At 59.9% G+C, this 13,115-nt stretch overlaps 1 protein-coding gene across 3 annotated transcripts in view; it reads right to left on the bottom strand.

Annotated features, from left to right (window-relative positions):
- Positions 1–9,074: 9,074 nt before the first annotated feature.
- The window catches only part of LOC140661112 (uncharacterized), a 127,050-nt gene continuing 123,009 nt past the window's right edge, over positions 9,075–13,115 (bottom strand). Inside the window, exon 7 of one of the 3 annotated variants that reach the window (XR_012045624.1) lies at positions 9,075–9,184. The gene's annotated coding sequence lies outside the window, so the exon portion shown is untranslated. Of the gene's footprint in view, positions 9,206–13,115 lie in introns of all 3 variants that reach the window. The other 2 variants (XR_012045623.1, XR_012045622.1) reach the window with 2 other exon arrangements.

Consider the following 13,115-nt stretch of genomic DNA (forward strand, 5'->3'; position numbering starts at 1 on the left):
GCGGCGCTCGCGGTGACGTCAGGGTGAGGTCACCTCGGGGGGCGGGCCCTGCCCCGCTCTCCCACCGGCTGTCCGCGGGGGGGCGCCCCGGGAGGGGGCTTCCGCTGAGGGGCGGGCGGGGCCACCCGCGGCGGGGTCCGGGGCGGCGGCGGGTGGCGGCTGAGGGCAGGGGGGCCCCGTCCCGCCCCGGTGCGGGGCCCGGCGTCCCCGACGTGTGCCCGCACCGTGTCAGGAGCGGCCCCGGGGCCGCCCGCGGGCTCCAGCGGGGCTTCCTGCCGCCCCGCCGCTCCCGCCCCAGGCCCGCTGCCACGGCCCTCAGCCTGGCACCGCGCGGCTGCCTGGGGGGGCAGATGGGCGCGGGAGCCCGTCGGCGGTGGCATGGCGGGGTGCCACCGGCACGGCAGGGCCTGGCGCTGCCGGTGAGGGCGGCGGGGCCCGGGGCAGGGCGGCGGGGTCGGGGTGCCCAGGACAAGGACCACCGGGATTGGCAACCGAGAGGGTGCCGGGGTGGGGCCGCCCGCCTGCCCCCGGCCCGGCCCTGCTGCTGCCCTGTCCTTGTCCCGTCCCGGTGCCGGTCCCGTCCCGCCGTGGCCCGCCGCGGCCGCGCGGGGGCGCTGTTGTTCCGCCGTTGCGCCGCCGCCGCCGCCGCCGCCGGAACCTCGCTGCGGGGGGGCGGGGGGGGGGGCCGGGCCCGCACGGAGCCCTGCGCCCACCCCGGCACTGACACCCCACCCACCCTGCACCCACCGGCGCTTGCCCCTCACTTATCCATCACCCACCCGCGGCCACCCTCCGCCCCGGCGGGGGCACCGGTCCCGCCGCTCCCGGGTGATGTCCCCGACCCTCCCGTCCCCTGCCTTGCCCTGCCCTGCTCCGTTCTGCCGGGCCAATATGGGGAGCTGAGGCCTGACAGGCTCATCACAGCTGTGGTCCCCTCCGCATTGCACCCTGGCAGCCCGGGATGCAGCCGAGCCCGTCCCCTTTGGGGAAGCAGCCTCCCTCCCTCCCTCCCCGTGGTGGTCTGCGGTCCGGGGCAGCATCCCACCCCATCGCCTCCCGCCCGGACCCCCACCCCAGCCGGGCGGGGTTGACCCCCCTCTCCCGTGGATGGGGACCTGCGGTGCCCGAGGCCTTCGGAAGGGAATTGCTGTGGGGACAGTGACAAAACTGGGTCGGCTGCAGCCACGTCCCTGGGGAAAGGAGGCCGGGGTGGGTTCTCTGGTGTCTAATACAGTGTGAGTCCTTCCCTCAGCAGGGCACCGGCCCCTCCTCACCTACCCCCAGACAACGACTTGCACAAAACCCGTAGGAACAAAATCTGCTTGAAACCACCCAAACCGGTCGGAAGGTAACGGCAACGGGGACAGCGCTGCACAGGCCCAGGGGGAGTGGGGCCCACTCCCACCCAGCCAGCACCCACTTACACCCCAAAATGTCCTAATGGCCCCAGCAAGGACTTGCTGTCCCCAAAACAGAGCTGCTTACCCCACGGCCATCCAAAAATCCATGGCACGACCAGGATGAGGCCTTGGTGCGAGAGCCCCTTGCCATCCTTCCGTGGTGCCCATGTGGAAAGCAAAGGCAGACCCCACCTTTGGGCAAGCAGCTCTCACCCCGGGACAGCTTTTGGGCACCCAGGTCCCCTGAGTCCCTACGAAAGGTCCCAAGCATGCTGGGGACGGCAGCGATCTGAGGAGGGGGCTGATGGCAGGGGCTGGGAGCACATGTTTATTTGGCTGTGGAGCTGGGGATGCAGCAAGAGCATCTCTAAGCACAGAAAGCGCTATTTTTGCCCCGTTTTGCTTTCCAGATTTTAAGGCAATGAGGCTACCTGTCACCGGGGAGGGGACACTGAGCAGAGGGCAGCAGTGCTCGCCTGCTCCTGGGATGGTGCGGTGTTTGGGGAGGTGCATGGGGGTGAGCTGGCACTGAGCGTCCCCCCCATGCACAGGCACCTTAATGACCAAAACCCACCAGTTTCCCCTCACTGAAGCCACCAGAAGCCATCGCATCGCTCTGGTCGTCACCTGCGTTTTTCAAGCAGGCCATGGGGCATCCACATCCCATCCATGCCACCTATTTCCCACGGGAGCCTGCAGTATTTGCTCCCCCTGCTTCCCAAAAAATACATTTTTCTCCACCATCGTGCACTGGGGCTCATGCAGACCCTTCCCATTAAGCCCCAGCCTCCCCCTCCATCCTTCCCTGCCGCCAAGGTCCTTTGCGGTGGCAGGAAGGGGACGGTGCTCCCGTTCCCCCCTCCGGGGCTGGGGTTCCGCATCAGCCCCTCAGGTTTCAATGAAACCTGCAGCAGTTGCCTTGAACCAATCTCACTTGCAAATGTTCCCTTTGATTTTATATTATTATTATTATTAAGGCAACAGAGCGTGGCTGAAAATTAAGAGAAAAAAGAAATTGGTTGAGCGTCTTGCCACGCTCCTGAGCCCCGCAAAGGGCCAGGCCTGGGGACGAGGGTCCCACCATCGAGGACGCCCTATTGAGTCCCACTCGCTGCTGGAGACGGGTCCAACCTTGGGGCCAGTTCGTGCAAAGCCAAATGTGCAAAACGTGGCAGCATCGCGCTGCAGAGTCGCCCGCTCCCCTCCTCGGCTCAGCTGCCTCCCCGTGGTCGCTGCTGCCGGGAAATGCTTTTCCTCTGGCCGGTTTCAATCTTGTCACTCGGTAATTCCTTGTGTGATGAGACAGAAAACACCCCCCAGACCCTCTTCTCCAGCCCATGTGTTTCCCTGCACACTCTCCTCCTGCTCCTGCTCACTCGCCGCCTTTCAAGGTAATCACTGGCGCTGCAATTGCTCTTCAGGAATTTTTTTTTTTTCTTTTCCCCAGGTGCTTAATCACCCTTATTACCCTTTTCTGATTAATTAATTCTAATTAATTTTGCACTATCATTTTTGAGAAGAAGTGACCAGGACAGCACATGTTGTTGCAGGTGATTTGCAAGGCAGGTCCTGCAGCGCTGGCACAGCCCTTCCCTTATCGGTGTTTAACCCGGGTCTGGGTGGGCGCCTGCTGCCCCTTTTGCTGCCATTAATGGCAATTAATAGAGCAACGAAGCCCTCCGAGGCCCCGGGAAGAGCCCCGAGGTACTTTGCTGGGAACCATGCGGGATGCTCCCACCTCCTGTGCTCTGCCGAGGCAGCGGGGTTTGACCCTGGCCAAACCTGCCCCTGTGTCCATGTTTGCCCGACTCCTTCAGCCGCCTCCGCCAAGGCTTGGGAAGTCGGAATAAATTAGGTCAGGGCTTCTCCCCGCTCGCCGAGAGCCGCCAAGGCGCTCGGAGGGGTGGCAGAGATGTGGGTCCCTTTGCACCAGCCATGCTCCATCACCTCCCATCTTCCAGCACCAGTGCCAGGCCTTTGCCGGGTACCAGCACAGGCTTCACCCTCCCGTCGCCCTGCGGCCTTCGGAGCTGAAACACGATGTGGTTTGGGTGATCCTGCCCTTATAATAAATACACGTGTCCTGGGGACAGAGGACAGCGTCCCTTTGCTGTTTGTCCCGAAAGCAACCCCTGGTCCGTACCTCATCCCCAGCACCTGGCAAGGAGAGGGGATGCGGGCTGGGAGGCTGTGGCCGCACTCATGCCCAGGAGGCTTGTCAGGGCTTCCCGTGTCCCTGTCCCCCGCCACCGGTCGCTGTCCCTCAACGGAGCTGGTCGGATGCTTCTGCTGGCCAGGCGGCTGCCCAGCACGGCTTGGGGCTGGGACCGTGCACCCCACTTCACTCCCTCGGCCGCTGGCTCTCACGAGGAGGCGGAAGCATCGCCACCGACACTGCTGACACCCCCCAGCAGCCCGAAATATATAAAATGTATTTATTATATATAGTGTAATATATGCTATATACTATAAACTGTATGCTATATACTACATAGTAGATAATACAATGTATATATACATATAAAAGTTCTGTTTATACACTGTGTGTATAATATTGTGAGTATAATAACTGTGTGTACGTGTGTGTGTATATATATACATATATATATAGTGTAAACGGATCATTTGTGCCCGTATGTATATACACACATACATGTATACAGCATACCATATATGCCATACATATATACACCTATATTTACACACCAGATCGATAGATATAGGTATATGCATATAGGCATATGCACATGGATATATGCATATATATGTATGCGCACACACAAATATATATGTAAAACGTATTTTTATATATGTACGTATGGTGTACATGGTATGGTGGGGGGAAAAGCGGGAGAGAAAGCGTACATACGTGTGTATAGCGTACAGTGAAGCTGCCCTGGCTCCATGGCCGGTGCGGGGCAGTGGGGAGGAAGAGGAGGAAGAGGAGGGAGACGCGGAGGAAAGCGCACGGCAGGGCGAAGAGGGAGAATACAAACTGCTCCGAGTTACAAAAGCTCCCGTCTTTGATTAATTGTACTTTCTGTTTGATAAATGTTACTCATGAGTATAAAATATGCAAAGCACTTAGCAAGTTCACACTGTTTAAAGAACTCAACTAACTAAATTAAAATTCGATGATACGAACGGAGCCGCTGAAGAGCAGTGTGGCAGCACGCTGCTCGGGGAGCCAGCCCGAGCAGGGAACCTGCGCCACGGCCACGCATCCCGCCCGCGCATCACTCCCCGGCGAACCAAACCACGCCAGCCCCAGCGCGGCGGCACCCAGCCCACGGGAAGGCACCTTGGGCCCGGCTGCACTGGGTGATTTTGGCGAGGCCGTGGGTGAGGATTTCTCGTGTGGCCCCCTGCACCCCAGGTGGGTCCCCGTGGGGTGGCGAGGGGCTGCGAGGGGCCAGCCCGGAGCATCCTCATCCCTCAGCTCTGCAGTGCTGCCTGCCCGGGACTGTGCTGTGCAGGCAGGAGTGACCCCGGCACAGGGCTACCTGCCGCCTTGGATGGTGGCGGGCTGAATAATTTGCTCTAATTCCCAACTGCCCACCACTGTGGGTGGCAGCAGCCAAGCACCCAGCCCCAGGGACCAGGGTGGCTCCGGTGGGCACACAAACCCCCAGACTGGGGGTTTTCCAGCACTGCTGAGCCCTGATGCAGCACCCCAGCATCCCTCCCTTGCTACCCCCTTGAACCCCCCCAGCCACCATGACACCTCTCTGCACGCTCGCAGCGCTGTATCCTTCCAGACCTTTGAAGAAAAGCAGCTCGGCCCTTTCCGGCTTTCCCGAAATGCCAGCTGAGCACCCTTGGGTGAAGGCGAGCCCTCCTAGCATGGGAAGGATGGGGGACCTGGTTCCCCCCACGGGATGTGCGCACTCCTGCCAGATCCCACCTCTGCCCCAGCTCATAGGCGGGGGATGCAGCGAGCACTCTGGGGAGGATGCAGTGGGTGCACTGGGAGGATGCAGTGTGTGCAGTGGGAGGATGCAGTGTGCAGTGGGAGGATGCAGTGTGCACTGGGAGGACGCAGTGTGTGCACTGGGAGGATGCAGTGTGTGCACTGGGAGGATGCAGTGTGCAGTGGGAGGATGCAGCGTGCAGTGGGAGGATGCAGTGTGTGCACTGGGAGGACACTGTGTGCAGTGGGAGGACGCAGCGTGTCCAGTGGGAGGACACAGTGTGCGCACTGGGAGGATGCAGTATGCACAGGGAGGATGCAGTATGCACTGGGAGGATGCAGCGTGCAGTGGGAGGATGCAGTGTGCAGTGGGAGGATGCAGTGTGTGCACTGGCAGGATGCAGTGTGTGCACTGGGAGGACGCAGTGTGTGCACTGGGAGGATGCAGCGTGCACTGGGAGGATGCAGTGTGCAGTGGGAGGATGCAGTGTGTGCACTGGGAGGATGCAGTGTGTGCAGTGGGAGGATGCAGTGTGCAGTGGGAGGATGCAGTGTGTGCACTGGCAGGATGCAGTGTGTGCACTGGGAGGATGCAGCGTGCAGTGGGAGGACGCAGTGTGCAGTGGGAGGATGCAGTGTGTGCACTGGGAGGATGCAGTGTGTGCAGTGGGAGGATGCAGTGTGCACACTCAGCACTGGCTCCCATGCATGGCACGTGCACAGTTCACACTGGCCGCACTGCTCGGCCTCCCGCACGCCATCGCCCTGTCCCAGGTGAGCAGGGCTTGCTGGAGGCAGCTTTGAGCAGCAGCGTCAGGCAGGTAGCAGCTCCCTCCTGCCTCTATTTGAGAGGAGAAAGAGGGAGGAAGACCTGGCCTGGATCCGGCCTGACTGAGTGCCTGCCTCTCTGGCAAGAGCGCAGCCCCACTCCCCCTTCTCCCACCCGCTGCCCTGTGCCCCCAGCACCGGACCCCGCGCTCCCCCCGCGGGCAGGAGGTCTCCAGCCCCGCGTGCCCTGGGCAAGTGCCGCAGGCACTGGACCTTCGCATCCGAATAACTCTACAGCCTAAATACTGATGGAGCTTCAAGTGCATCATTTTTGTGATGCCAACAAACCCAGCCAGCGTGTTGGTGCTGATGGGCCAAAACTCACTGGGTCTTGCTGCCCAGGGGTATTTCTTCACCTCCTCATTCTCCCGAACCTCCTCCCAACCCTTCGGCCAAGCCGAGCCCTTGGGGCAAGAAGCCACGGGCAGGGGACGGGCAGGACAGAGGGACTTGATGGTGGGAAAAAGATTTTTTTTTCAAAGTTAGTCTTCACTGGGCCAATAAATCCTTCTGCAAGGAGTGACCCTGCACCCACTCAGCCCTGACAGGGAGCGACTAAAAAGACCCACACTTTGCAAAACCTCCTGGGAGCTTTTACCAGGGAGGGCTGAGCCGGCATGGCATGGCGAGGCGCTGCCGGGGACCCAGCCCCGAGTCCAGCCCCAAGCCCCCGGCACATCCCATCGCGGCACGGCCAATGCCGGGCTCAGCAGTAGCAAGCTGGCTTATCCTCGCAGTTTGAGCAATGATTTAGCCCCTGTGAACCCACCCGGCTGTAAATCCTGGCACAGACAAGTCCCAAACATTCGTTTCAGGCAACGCAGTTTGTGTCATCTCGGCATTAGCATTTACACTCTTATTAATTAATACTTGTTAAACTGAGACTAAAAATAAAGCGCTTGGCTCCTCGTCCCAGCTAACGCCTCTTTGCCCTTGCCCGGCAGCACGGCTGGGCTGTGGCAGGCTCAGCACTCAGCTGCTCCCTTCTCCATAGCCAGAAAGGAGGGGGGGGGGGAAAAGGCTGTGTTGAAGCAGGAATCCTGCTAAAGCAAAATTCACCCCTTTCTGCACAGCCATGGTGGGACAAACCGACCATCTCAGCTATTGCTAAGGGTGTGCGGCAGCGTGAGGCTCGCCCTCGCCTCTGCTCCTGCCTGGGACAAGCTGTGGGGTGACGGGGATGGCAGCGCGTGCAGGGTTTAACCTTTCTTTTCCCTTCCAGTGTGCTTCCAGTGTGCTTCCCTTCCAGAAACTTGTTTTTATTTTGCTGCTTTTTTTCTTCCTGGGCTGGGCCGGCTCAGTTGCACTTCCCATTCGGAGCTGATTTCATTTCAGGCGGGACACCCCGGGAGGGCTCGTGTCCAGGAAGGCAATGGTTAAGCACGGTGGGCGCAGGTGGGCTTTTGTGCCTGCACACAGGCAGACGCTGCCACCGCTGCCTTCAATTAAATCCGAAGGGCAGCAGTTGCTGCAAAAGTCCCTTTTCCCTCCGCGGGGCTGCTGCTGCCCATCAGCAACCCTTTGGATGCAAAGCCGGCGGCTGCGCATCGGTTAGTGCTGCTGCTGGAGGAGCTGCGGAGGAGAGAAGGGTCGGAAACGGGGGTCAAAAAGGCTTTTGGGGAACCCCAGGGATGAAATCCGGCCGGGTCTGGGCACAGGCAACAGCGGTCCCCACCACACACACATTAGACCCGTGAGGCTCCCTGTTTCCTCCCTTCCCATTGCCCGAGCTCTTGGACCCCTTCAGACCTCAGCTGAGCAAAGCAAGCAAAGACTCAGCACAGGCTGCTTCCCATATAGATTACATACATTGCACATGGATCTATAGCACACAGACCTATAGTGCATACAGAGCCGAGGCGCCTGGCCAGCACGGTGCCGGCTGGATGAGGCTGTGCTGACTGCAGCTCCCCGGTGCTATGGCTGGGGAAGGCAGCCTGGTCTGCAATATTTAATAACATTAATGATACTAAATAATAACAATAATAATAATGATAATAATAATAAGTTATTTGTTAACCTTTATTAATGAAAACCCAAAGCCTGCAAATTCCCGTGACTCTGGGAAAGCCCCAGGTTACCAATCTGCATGACTTAAACCACCAAATCGTGCAAGACTTGGCTGCGTGCTTGGCTTGGGTGCTCTTCCCAGAGCCCCTCGGCTTTCATTTTCTTGGAAAGCCCAAGCTCCAGCGGAGCAAAGCCGGCAGCCAGGATCCCACCCTCCTGTGCTGTGCCGGGGCAGCCCGGCGTGGAGGCGGAGGGCGGAGGGGGTCTCCCAGCCCAGGCTGCGGGAGGGAGAAGCTGATGCCCAGGTCCCCTCTGAGCCGGGGTCGAGTACCGGAGCCGGCAGCACCGGCAGCACTTGGTGATGCAGCGCGGCTCGCATGCATTGGGAGTGAATGTTAATGGTGCCGAGCTCCTGGGAGAAATGATCAAATTCTCTGTATAAAGCTGGGAGGAGAGGAAGGGGAGGGGGAGGAAGGGAAAATAACTCCGCAGATTAATTCTGCTGATGAAAATTAAAATCGGGCATCACCAAACCAGCCCCAGAACGAGCTGCTTCGGAGCTGCAGCTCAGCCCCAGCCTGGCCGCAGCCACCCTCCAGTGTCAGGTCTGCCCAAGCTTTGCTCCTGCTTGTCCCCCGAAAGCCCCCAGATGTGTTAAGCCAGCGGCTCCCTGAACGGGTAAATGTGCTGCAGCCTACGGGGCAGGATCAGGCCCCGGGGCTGGGAGGGGATGGGCTAACCCAGCTGTGAGCATCCTGGGTGAGCTTCATCTCTGGTGCCTTCGCTTCACCTGGCTTTACCTGCCCAGAGGGCAAGTCGGAGCATCCAGAATTGTGAGATTCGTTTCAGTGCCAAAGATTAAAAAAATGAAATCTTGAGGGCTTTTTATTTATTTTTTATTAAATTCCTGGGTTTTGAGCATTTAAAGACTTATTTCCCCCCCCCCCCGTGCTCCCCAGTGAGGATGGGTCCGAAGGTCCTCCTGGCCTGAAACGAAGACAGAGACTCAGCAGTGATCACGGGACTCCAGGAGCTGCTGCTTTAAAAAGAAAACCACCTTTAAAAAGAAAATAAGGTAAGAGTTTGGGAATGGGCCGTACCACGAGCCGCTGCAGGATCCAACCCTCCCGGCTGGCAGCTCCCTCCTGCTCTGCTCCTGTCGGAGCTGGAAAACCTCCTGCAGAGCCCGGGAAGTCCCACGGGAGGGACGCGACTCCAGCGTTCCCAGGGCAGCTCTGGGGGCACAAGGGGACTTCCCTTGGCTTGGACCACCGGGGGCACGTCGGGCAGCACCGAGGAGGGCACAGGGCTCTGCGTCGGGGGACATGGCGAAGCCTCGAGGGCCCGTGCTGGGGTCGGGGCCACAGCGACCCCAGGGGGGGCACCCATGGGTGGGACCCCCTTGCATACCCCGCTCTGCTGCACCCCACCTTCCCGCTCCCCTCCGCTGTGCCGCCAGCCGTCCCCTCTCCCTGGCTGTGATTTCATTTTGATCTCGGGCTGCTTTCCTCCCTCCCTTCATCCCTCCTCCCTCGCTCGCCGCTGCCAAGTCCGCAGGTTCCCGCTGTGACCTTGAGCTGGTTTCTGGAGCCGGTTGTGGGTTTCTTAAAGGAGCCGTGGGGGCTCCTACCAACCCCCTCCTGCTCCCCCAAACCCAGGCCCAGCCACACACGGGAAACCCCACAGACGGGGGGAACTGCGAGCCAGAGCAGGGGGGCCCCCGAGGGCACAAAAATTAGGAGAGGGTGGAAGTGGCCAATTCTGCGGCCACGGAGCCACAGCTTGCTCACGCTCACCACCAACCACTGCGTTTTCTCTGGGGCCAAACAGCCACAGAAGGGGGTTCCTGGCCACCAGATCCAGCGCTGTGTGAGGGGTGGAGTGGGCAAAGCCCCCGCTTGCGCGTGGTACCCGGTGCTGGCAGCGGCATGGGCAGAGGGAGCCTGGTGTCGGCATCAGGAGGTGCGGGTGTGCTTGGGCTAGTGGGGTGCACCCACCTCCCAGCACAAAGGCGGGTTGGTGGCCCTCGCTCGCAGCTCGATGGCCCTCGAAGCCCCACAGCCTCCAGCAGTGTCAGGGAGAGCTTGAAAGCCAAGGCGATGCCAGCTGCTCCCGGCTCCTCTCCAAAGCCAAGCCAAGGGGCAGACGACAGCCCGCCCGCCACGGAGACCTGCAGGGTAAAGCCTGCAGGCAGGCCCCTGGTTTCCTCGCTGGAGCACACGTGAGTGTACATGTGTGTGCATGCGTGTGCAAACACCGCCTGGCTCACTGGGAAGCTGTCCCTTGAACTCAACAGTAGGTGTTGCACATAAACCCCAAATCCCACGAGCACCCCCATGCCCCAAGGCACAGGTCAGCGGTGCCTGGAGTCTCAGCAGGGCAGAAACCCCCCAAACTGCCCTCACCCCGATTCCTAAAGGCACCTCAAACCCTCCCAGGAAAATCCTTCTCTGGGTTAAACCCTGCGTGGGATGTGGCATGGCCTGGGGGGAACCAGCTCTTGGGCTGAGACTGAGAAGCCGAAAGGAATCTCAGTGCAAACAGCTCCGGTGTGGATGTGCACATGGAGACCCCGCTCCCGGGAGCAGAGGTGTCCCGGCACCCGTGCCGTAGAGGTTTTAAGCCACGACTTAGCTAAGCTGGACAGACTGAGATTTCAGCCTTGCTTGGCCAGCCCAGGCCATGCTAAAAGCTCCATCAGCTGGAGAGGACCCCAATCAATAAATGCCTTCAAGGCAAGTAATAAAACTTTGAAATTATGCAGGCAGCGCTTGGCGCTCCGCAGTGAAGGCGGTGTTTAATTCATGGGGATGCTCTTGGGGAACCAGGGAGGGGGGCCTTAAATTAGGGAGAAAGGACGAGGGGCCGCACTTCAGCCCTCTGCACCAGGTGTACGGTGCTTGGACGGGCTTGGAAGACGCTGCGGCGACATACTGCTGAGCCTTCCTCGCTACAGTGCCCAAGCACAGCACCTTGTCCAAAACCCACTGGAGGTATCAGAGAGATCCAAAGGTGCCCCGGTCTCCACCCTTGTCTGAGCACCTCTCGATCCCAGGGAGCAGCTGAGCATGCGGCATTGCTCCCTGCTGCCTCGGGGGTGCATGGCTCACGGGACCCCACAGATCAGCTGGGGACCCCAAAACCAAGCACTACCCTGTGAGCTGGGAACCAGCACCACCTTTTGCCCTCGACATGGAGCCCATGGTGGCTCATAACGGCGTGGGAGGGAGCAGAACGGGGATGTTCTCAGCCCCACCTATTATAGGTACATATGGGGGAAACTGAGGCACCGCAGGGTTAGAGCAGCAGAAGGGATAAAGGACAGTTATGGGAGAAAATCAGTAGGGCTCGTGCCCTGAACCACTCAGGGGATGAAAACCTTGAGATTTCCCTCTGTATTGCTATAAAAATAAGGGCCATATTTGGACCACACAAAGGCATCAACGGGCCACCAAAAGTCACAGCCTGGTGGCCAGGGCACCCTCGGGAGCACCTGATCCCACTGAGGAGAGGAGAAACCCTCCTCTGCCACCTTCATCCGAGCTGCTGGGACCGATGCTCTGTGCACGGCGCTGGGTCCAGCCCGCAGGCGATGGGGACCGAAGCGCTCAGGGCTGTGGGGGCAACACGGGAGGCTCAGCCATTGCCCCCACCACCACGGGGACGGCTCGGGAAAGCCCGAGCCCGCATCCCACCCGGCGTGGGGACACAGTCCAGAGCCACACCGGGAGGAGGAGGAGGAGGGATGGAGGGGGAGGAGGTGGGAGAGAGGGAAGAAAAGGAGAAAAATGAGTTTTCCTGCTGCCCCAGCGGTGTGGCGATTGATCGGGTGCAGGCTGGTGTGGAGCGGTGCTGAGAGCCTCATTCCCCACCGCCGGCTCACAATTATTGGAAAAAAACGGGCGCTGCTGCTGCAGTGAAATTAGTTATTGATCTCTTGTCTGGGTGACAAGCGCAGCACTCGGCCGTGGGGCTTCTCTCCCCGCCGGCCGGCCCCGCAGCCTCCTCCGCTCGGCTCAGCATCCCCGGGGCTGTCCCATGGGCAGAGGTGACGAGGAGGCGGCTGGAGGTCTCGGCGCTTGCCCCAGCTCCAAAGGTGCTCCCCAGGGAGGTTTTGCCCACCCTGCTGCATACAATGAAGACATCAGTGGGAGAAAAAGGGCTCTGCCCCACACAGGATGGGACCCCCGAGTGCTAACCACCCTCCGCTTTCCCCTTTTGCAAAGCTTTGCCCCCCACCCGCAGCCGTCACCCACCCTGCCGGGGCTCCCGGCCCCCGGTGATTGGGGTCAGGGTGTTCTGGGGCCTTTTCCACCTCCCGATAACCTGGCCATCGCGGAGGGAGATAAGGCAGCAGGAAATCAGGCAGCTGGAGAGCTTTTGTTGTCTGGAAAGGCTCTGCACATCCCTGGCCGGAGAGGCTGGACCAGCATTGGCTGCCCAGCCCGGTGGGGATGGGGACGGGGACATGAAGGGAGCTGTGAGGCTGGGGCAAACGGTTTCCACCCATCCTAGGGACACTTCCACAGTTTCAACAAAAAAAAAAAGGGCATTTATTTTCTTGTTGTAATTCCCGGTGCGAGGCAGGAACAACAGGGGACATCTCAAAGGATCCCGTTTTCCTCCAAATGTGGCCACCAGAGAAACGCCTCGCTCCAGGGCAAAGCCGGGGTTTGGTTTCCAGCAGGTTCATTTGAGTCTCACTTTGCTTTGAGTTAATTTGGGCATTTCTTTTGCACAGAGCAAGGGCGTTGCTAGCAGGCCCAGTGGTTTGAGGCCGGCACTGGGGACCCCTTGGTCACATCGGGGTTGTTCGACTGTTCAAAGGGGTCTTTTTTTTTCTCCCCACCAACTTTTTGCCCCAGAAAGAAACTCCTTAAAGTGATCCCTCCCCAGGTGTAATTAAAGTGGCTTTTGGCATGTAAATGCAAAGCCACCTGAGGGGTTCCTGGGGACAGTGGTCTCTC

Source organism: Ciconia boyciana, chromosome 18 (assembly GCF_034638445.1).
Source record: "Ciconia boyciana chromosome 18, ASM3463844v1, whole genome shotgun sequence".
Classification (NCBI taxonomy): Eukaryota; Metazoa; Chordata; class Aves; order Ciconiiformes; family Ciconiidae; genus Ciconia; species Ciconia boyciana.